At 42.0% G+C, this 9,011-nt stretch overlaps 1 long non-coding RNA gene across 1 annotated transcript; it reads right to left on the reverse strand.

The window, feature by feature from the left end:
• Positions 1–513: 513 nt before the first annotated feature.
• Positions 514–8,146, reverse strand: LOC138915271 (uncharacterized). The gene is made up of 3 exons (XR_011420969.1): positions 8,041–8,146; positions 3,198–3,345; positions 514–885 (listed from the first exon to the last, which is right to left on the reverse strand). It is a non-coding gene; the product is annotated as an uncharacterized lncRNA (long non-coding RNA).
• Positions 8,147–9,011: the final 865 nt, after the last annotated feature.

The raw sequence follows: 9,011 nt of genomic DNA on the forward strand, positions 1-9,011 counted from the left end.
ACTCTACACCAAAGTGCCGCCCCAACTCGGAAACACTTAAAAACGTATTTCATACAAAAATAAGATAGTTGCAGTAAAGAACTTATGCAACCTAGGTAAGAAAATACCAGAAAAATGAATTCCTGGTTCCATACATTTCAAATGATTTCGCTTGCTGACCTACAAGGGAATAGTGATAACAGAGTCACCAGAGGAGCAAAATTTACATACATGAAGGACTTAGTTTTGTACCAAATGGCTTTTAATCAGTCATACTGTTAGCACAAAACAAAGAACTTTTGATTATGTGTAGCAAGACTCATTTGAATAGATTCAGCTTAATCACGTGGATAAGGCCCCAGCTACATTGCAATATTCAATGAGATGAGGTATAATCTGATGTAAGAAATCATATAGGTCACCTTCTGTTCCAGTCAGAAGCAGCAGGTCCACATTTTTGGTCTAGCCTGGTGACTATGTTACCAAACCAGGTTAATTTTACCCATCCCACAAAAAGCCAATCACCAAGACAAGTTTGCTGCAGACAAAAGGTTTATTCACAAGGCAGCCAAGTGAGGAGGCAGGAGAACAAATCCCAAATCTGCTTCTCCAAAAAATGGGGATTAGGGATATTTATGGGATAATCTGGCAAAGTGGTCTAAAGTATGGTGACAGATGGTTGGAGGCAAGGAGGAGTGAGGTAATTGTTGATCTGCACAAGTGTAGCCAGGCTTCATGGCTCTTCACAGGATGCATGGTCACAAAACGGTGGCATTAGCATGATCCGAGGGTGGAATGTTTAGTTCCCTAAAGTCAGGAGTTCACCTACTGGACACCTGAGCAGGCACAGTTGGTGGGTTGGCGGTCTTGTCCCGTCTGAACTGGACAGAGGCTGACTCTTAGTTCCTGAAAAACACTCATCAGTTACCATGGTGACCCAAGCATCAGGGAGATGCTATCCATCAGGAACCTAGTGGGAGTCAGATAAGATATTGCCTAAGCAGCACAGCTAACAGTGGGCTGGTGAACAACTAAAAGCTACAATTAATAGTTGCCAAAAAAACTTGAGTTACCAGCTACCTAACCATTAATGGCTAACTGTCCACCAGTTTCAACTGGCTTTATAAAATATCTTCTGTTCTACCTTTCCTCAATCGTACTAGCAGGCATTTCTACTTAGGAAAGAAAGGAAGTTATGATACTATTTAGCTTTCAGGGATAAAGATTTATTGAAAAGTTAAAAAATATATATATGACATAGAAACCAGCGCTTCCGATCTGGCTTCCCTTGCATGGCTGTCACAGTACTGGTAGCTTCACCTAGACTGTCTAACGCCCCTAAACTACCTCTTAAAGGGCCTCTGTTGTGGAAAAGTAGTCAGCGAATTCCAAAATAACACGTTTAAAAGCTTTGAGGATTATCAACAGGTCTGGTCTAGTTCCTGCTTGCTGAAATGGGTAAACTGTGCAGGTGGGCCCCTGGCAGACGGCCAGGGTTGGGTGGAACAGAGAGAAGTACTTATTCATGACTGTCCGAGCAAAGACCAAATCCTCGTGGAAGGTAGCCAGATCTAGCAAGGCAATACTGAGTGTCCTGGGAAGGAGTCAGAGAGGGCAAGGGCTCTGTCTGTGAGGAGGCAGGATGCGAAATGCCATGCAGGATTGAGGCTGGGCTGCACCGGGGCCAGTATGCTGTTAGGGGTGCTTATTTCAAGGCCAGCTGAGCATGGAAGGAATGAATGGAAGCTAAAAGGGACTGGACCGAGGCTGCCCAGGTAGCTGTAAAATGAGCAAGACAGATCGGCGACTGCACGCAGAACAGCAATTCCTGTTTTCAGCAGGCTTTATGCTCCCAAAAGATAAACAACCACCACAAAATACCAGTCATGGCTTGGTTTGCATTCAATTCTGTAAACATGCATTAAATGTCTACTTTGTGCAAGACACAAGACACAGTGCTAGATGCAAAGAAGTCATAAAAGAAAGGGCAGAAAGGCAAAACACCAGCGGGGGAAAGAAACCATGAGGAAGTTACACTGCATAGGATTCTCTCAACTGCCCGGACTGCCTCGGCCTGAAGCGAGCTCTGTTCCCCTGAGTCTGTCTGTATTATGCAGTAGACACTTTCTTGAGGTTTTATATCTTATACTCAGCTCTCTCATTTGTGATGAAATATTTAAGGAGAAGTGACTATGTGCCAGGAGCTGGGAGATATCATGAGGCATTAGGTGCAGTTTCTCCCCTCAAGGAAGTGTCCTCGGCTGCCTGGCTCCACTGGCTGCCAGCGCTGTCTGGGGCCCACAGTCCTCTTTTTAGCTAAGGTCTTCCTATCACCCTAGACCCCCTGAGCCTCGATTCCCAAGTCAGGGTCCAGGCAGCGTTGCATTCCCCGTGCTTTGCTCCTCGGCCGCCACATTCCACATTGCTGACAAAGCTGTGCTCCACACGCGCCAGTGCCCGCTCAGGTCCGCGCTGTTTCGCCTCACCTGATGATCCTTTATGTATCCTGTTCCAAACCTTTCCCACTCTCCTCCAGCAATAGCACACCCTTGCACTTCTATTGCATCTATCATCTTACCTCTCAGAAACCTGCCCAAGTATATCAAGAAATGCAATTTTCACGTTTTCTCTCTCCTTTCACTCTGGCCTCCTTTCCTTCCCTCCTGTCCCAGAGGAAAACCGTCCTTCTTTGTCGTAGCCTAGCTTCTTCTCCACAGCACTGTTCTCTCTGCTCACAAACAGACCGACACCCTTCATTCTAGAAAGAAAAGCTTTCTTCCAACTGTGCATCTCCCGTCCTGCTTCTATCCTAGCCCTTCCTTCTTTTCAATGATAATTTCTCAAGGGAAGAGCATGCATTTGTGCTTCTGCCAGCACATCTGCATTCTTTCCTGGCCCGCTGTGGTCCTACTCCCACCCGCCACATGCTTTGCAGAGGTCCCTGCTCCCAAGGAGGTCACTGATGACCCTCTAACTCTAAGTGTGAGACAATTGCTGCTCACCTACAGCCAAGTTCACGTTGCTTGCTAAACATCAATTCTAATTCAACACATCCAAATTCAAATGCATTACCTGTTCCCCAAACTCTGCTTCTTCTGTCTTGTGTATCCCAGGTAAACACATTATTACCATCTCCTCAGTGCTCAGGCTGAGGCTTCAGTTGTCTTTGATTCCTCCTGTCCTCTCCTCTTCCCCACCCATGCCACCTAATTACTCACCAAATTCTGTTCTTTGGGAGCATACTCATATCTGTGCCCTCCTTCCTATTCCTTTTGCTACTTCTCTAGTTCTGGGCTTGGAGGCATGGAGTGCAGCTGGAAGTATGGAGGCCAGCAGAAGAGATTCGAATTCTGATTCCACTGTGACCTAGGAATAGAGCCCAGGTAAAGTCACTCTCTGAGCCTCCACTTCCTCATCTGAAAATCAAGGTGATAATTACCTCCTGGAGCTGTCATGAGGATTAATGTAAGCATGATATATGTAAAGGGCCTAATATGTGTGTGGCACAATGTAGACATCAAATATGTTAATTCTCTTTTCTTTTCCCTTTACTCAGATTGTTTTAAAATTCATTTTTTTTTTTGAGGAAGATTAGCCCTGAGCTAACATCTGCCGCCAATCTTCCTTTTTTTGCTGAGGAAGACTGGCCCTGAGCTCACATCCGTGCCCATCTTCCTCTACTTTATATGTGGGATGCTTGCCACAGCATGGCTTGGCAAGAAGTGGACAGGTCTGTGCCTGGGATCCGAACCAGCAAACTCCGGCCACAGAAGCGGAACGTGCACACTTAACTGCTGCGCCACTGGGCCAGCCCCAAAATTCACTTTCAATTGCTAACCATTTTCCTGTTTTTTTCTCTTTGCAATCCATCCCTTGTGTCAGTACCAATTATCTTCCAAAAACTAAGATTTAACGTGACATTTTCCTGGTCAACCACTTCTGGTAATTCCTGATTGCCTGAATAAAGTTCCTATCCTATGGCATGATGGTCCAGGCCTTCCATGATTTGTAGCTACTTATTTCCATTACACCGTGAGCAGCTCTGCAGGACTGTAAACACCTACAGGACTGACAGGGAGCTTTTCATCCAAGTTTCTCCGACTCAGTGACTGGAACACAGTGGAGAATTAAAACATGTGTTACATCTGCTGCAACATTTCCACCCAACTTCACCAAACGTCCATTCATTTCCTTTGATGAATTACTTCCTTGGACATACCCACTATGCCATAAGCTCCTTGGGGCCATTGCATTTTAATCCTTTCTGTATTCTTAGTTAAAAGCCTACTTTATAAATATTCATTGACCATTTTCAAAGTACTGACAATTGTTGAAATTGTTGATGAGCCTTGAAGGTTCATTATATTATTCTTTCGACATTTATGCATGGCTGAAAAGTTCCATCATAAAGAATATTTTTAAATTTAATGAATAAAGGAAATGGAAGTATACTACCCACTTCTGTGCATTTGTTCATTCTATTCACTCTACCTGTTACATTCTCTCCATTTCCACCAGTTCCAACATTACAACTTCAAAGACCCATCTTTCTTTTGTAAAATGATCTCTGATTCTCCTGATTTTTAAATTGATCTTTCTTTACTTTTTACTCCTAAAGCATCTTGTTTGCTATTTGTGGCTGAGAAGCTAGTCCTCCTACAACATCCATTCTCTCCTTCTTCCATGGAAAGACACCCAATTTTTAGCTGGGCTCATGGCCACTCAGAAAAGATTTCATTTCCTAGGCGTATTTATATCTTGGAATAACCAGGTGATGAAGTTCTCACCAAAGAGATATAAGTGGGATTGTTCTGTGGTGACTTCTGGGAAACTTCCTCAGAAGACAACTGAGCTGTATCCCTTGTCTCTTCTTTTTGCCTTGACTTCTATCATGCTGTCTGGAATGAGGATATGATGGCAAGAGATCTAGCTGCTGTCTTGGGCCATGAGAACCAGAGCCACATCCTAGAGATGATGATCAGTGAGCTAGAAGGAGCTGGGTCCCTAGGAATTTCATGGAGTGGACCCTGGACTGGATGCCTACGTGTGGGCTTTTACGTAAGAGGGAAGACAAGCCTCTTATTTTGGGTTTTTATTTCTCAGAGCCAAAGTTATTTCTAAAAAACACACACTTTTTCAATAACATTTCTTCTTTAAATTATATTCAGTTGTGGATATGCTGCAGGATATAGGATGTTTCTTCTCTTTGGCCCCCTTCCTTTCAATGTCACTCACAGATTAGAGATGGCATCAACATGCAAAAGAAAGGTTTGCTTGCCTTGTAGACTGAATGTGAAAGACCTATGCCCAGTAGGGGCCTATGACTGTTCTGGCACAATGGGGCCTGGGACAACGCCCAGTGTCCTAGGGTTCCCGTGGGAGGAGGGCAGAGGGGTAGAAAAGATCCCAGAAATGTAAAGGAAGAAGAGAAGAGGGTTGAAGACTAGAAGTTGAAGGGACTTAAGAACATCTGAATGGAACGGGATCTGTGTGAACTGCAGGGTGATTGGATGGGAAAATGAAGACACACTTCTATATTCTTTAGGCCAGGGTGTGTTTGAGAGGAGTTACTGGTAAGATTGTGTTCTTTTGTGTGATGAATAATACCTGCACAACCCTCCAGTTGCTGCTAGCAAACTTAAGGTTGACGTTCTTCTCTCTCTCCATTGGGACATTTAAGCTTCTCATGGGCAGGGTCTATGTTGTATTCATGGTTTTACTCTACACATGTTGCCTAGTTCACAGTTCACAGAGATGCTAAGTAAATGTTTGGTATTGTTGATATGGAGGAGCCTGATTATGATTAGCTTTAGTTTTGAAATATCAGTCTCTCTGGGATTTGTTCCTGTGTTAGAACCCGAAAAGAATAAGGCACTTCGTCCTCTCCGGCCCTCCTCCCTCAGAGTGTAAGGTGCTTCTCGGAATTTGCCTAAGTAAACATATACCCAACACACATGTTTTTGTGCAGAAGGCGACATTAATAGCCACGGGTGACTCTAGCCAAGTATTCGTTAGCTTACCTTCTCGATCTTTTTCTATTCCATTCATAATTTTACTCCTCTCTTTTGGTTACAAGCAAAGCAACCAGAAAGCGAGGGAATGTATCTTACTAATGACTAAATCTTCAACAAATATTCATTGAATGAATGAATAACAAATCGACACATTTCTATGAATCCTTGCTATAACCAAGTGATCATAACCTACTTTGTCTTATTTCTTAGTTACCAAAGGACAAACTAAATGTCTACCAAGATGGTATGTTTACCAATCAGTATTTACCACACGTCAATTTCCATATTGATTAGTGTGAGGGACCCACAAGACCCACTTTATAAACTGAGTAGAAAATACACACAAACAGAGAATAATTTCATTCTAACCTGTAAATATAATACCATTATAAATGAAATGAGAGTTCAAAGAAATAGTCACATGGCCTGGAGGGAAAAGTTAAAGATGACTTCATGGAACAGGTAAGCGGCAAAGAAGTTAGGATCTGGCTGAGCAACATGGAGGAAAAAGTGATTTCATGGGTTGGAAAATCATGAACCAAGCTCATGGAGCGAGGTCACAAGCCAAGGTCATGAAGTTTTTGTACAGAGGAATAATGAAAAGTACATTTTAGAATACTGGTCTGGTCGTGTTCACCTGGATGGAAAGATGCTTTTCTTTCTTGTCATAACATCAGGCCGGGGCCATTGCGAGGCCCTAGTCTGTGTTTGTTGAGAGAATGAATGAATAAACAAATGTCTTATTTATAATAAATGAATTGCCCTTTCTCCTTCATTCCAATGGGGATACAATAACTGTTATTGTCTTCCCATTTCTCTTTCTGTTTAAATCGTCTCTGCTTTTCCACCTTCACTTTCATTGACCACCGTTCTCTCCCTCCTTCCCTTTCTTGGTCTGTTTAGAGTCTGAAGCAGAAGCACAGGAAATGAGATAGAAGGCAGCAGAGCACAGGGCAACCTGCTGCTTCCTGTGTCCGGCACGATGCATGGCGGCCACTGCAATGATCCCTTGTGACTTCCTCCTTGCAATGTTGCCACTCTGACTCCAGGAAGATACCAGAACTATTTTTGCCAAGCCTTAAAATACTGCTTCTCTTCAAGCTTGAGCTACTGCATGTACTACATTTTCCAAAGTAGGATAATTTGGTTATTGGAAAAACTATATATTATAAAAAGAACATTGTACCTCTTGTCTATTCATGAGAATCATTATTTTCCAACAAGAATCATTTCTTTTATAATCAAGTAATTCAGTTTGAGTCAACTGCTTCTCTGTGATAGACGCTGTCAGAAGAAATATTGTGAATTAAAAGCTTTATTTGTTAAAGTTAATTAAGTCTTTTGGTAGAATTTTGAGGCTGGTTGATAAATATATTTTGCACAGCTAGGAAATACAATCAATATGGATATTTTCTTTGATGACTAAATATACTCACATTTAGTCTGGCTTTCATACAAAAACATAGTAAAGGACAAAGAAAAGACAAAACAAACTAAGAATCACTCATAATCCCACTCTATAGATACAACAGTTGTTAACAGTTTGATATACGGCCTTTTATCTTTTTTCTTCTGCATTTATTTATGTGATTTTAAATTTAAGAAAAGGAAATGCACTTTCTTTTCCAATTAGGCAATATGCCAATCAATATTGCTGCACTGCCCTCCCTCAGTGTATTATTATAGTTTTCTTAACTAATCTAGTTTTTAGTTTTAAAATTGTTTTTCGTGTTTTGATATTGTAAATAATATTGTGATGAACACTCTTATCCAAACATCTTAGTACATCATCTCTGTTTCCTTGTGATAAATTGTTTAATGCAGAATTTCTGTGTCTAAGGGCAAACATTTTAAAGATTTTTGATCCATATTTCTGCTTTTTATTCCCTTCTACAAAACTTTTAATGATGCTCTAATTTTAGGCAAACAATGCCAGGCCCAGGCAAATTGTGAAGGCCCAAACATTCTGGTTCCGGTGCTCACTATGTCTGCTCTCTCCCACATAGAAACCTATTCTCTGGAAATAATCCAATAAATTAATTCTCACCTGGATGAAGCCGCAAGACCGTCAGTTACACAAAGTTGGGGGCAGTGTTGGCGTGCGCTGGTCAGTTAGCCGTGCAGGGCCTGCGGCTGAGAGATGCTTACTAAACACTTACTGGAAGGATGGAACGAGGTGTCCCTCCTCCCTCGTCCTGGTCGGCATCAGTCAGCTTTCCCACAGAGTTTACATTTTAATAGGAAGTCACTTGATGATGGAGTAATAGTTTTCTAATTATATAATTTCTGCCAACTGTGAGGCAGTAAGGAGATATGCTCTGGGCAAGGCAAAGACAACGAACCTTTCTTGTTATCTCTGGAATCTCATTCCATAGATTGCTAATCACTCTGCCTACTCATAAGTGGAGGCTAGGGGAAAAAATTTCTCTGAAATCCCAAATTTAAGCATTCCACTCTCTGACCATGATACATTGCCTTCCGGCCTACTTACCAAAATGCCTCAATTCCAAATGTTTCTATCTCATTGGGACTATCTGTGCATTGAACGTCATTTTTCAAATATTCTTCTCATCCTTCTTGCCCAGGCTTAGACTCCACGGTCCAATTCTATAATCACTTCCTTGCCAGCCACCCTTAACTCTGTTTCTCCATTCTCTCTCCATTGACTCATCTGGCAAAGCTCCATCCTCCAACAAAATTACACTTCTGCAACTGAATACTGTAGAAAGTTGCACAACTGTGCTGGTGAGTCTCATCTTAAACACGTGACACAGATTTCAAATGGCCCCTTGACACTTTCTGGAAACCCTAACACATTTTCTGCTAAGATATTTGTATCATCCCTTTTTCTCTCTTCAATAACTAATCCAATCTTCCATCTTCCTTCTGTACCTTCACTTTCATAATTCATGAAGAAAGTGAAAACATTAGATTGGAACCTCCTCATTGTATCACCATTACCTACCTATGTCTCTGCTCCTAGTCTCTGTCTTCTGCTTATTAAGGTAGAAGGGAAAG

The sequence above is a fragment of the Equus caballus genome, chromosome 8 (assembly GCF_041296265.1).
Source record: "Equus caballus isolate H_3958 breed thoroughbred chromosome 8, TB-T2T, whole genome shotgun sequence".
NCBI lineage: Eukaryota > Metazoa > Chordata > Mammalia > Perissodactyla > Equidae > Equus > Equus caballus.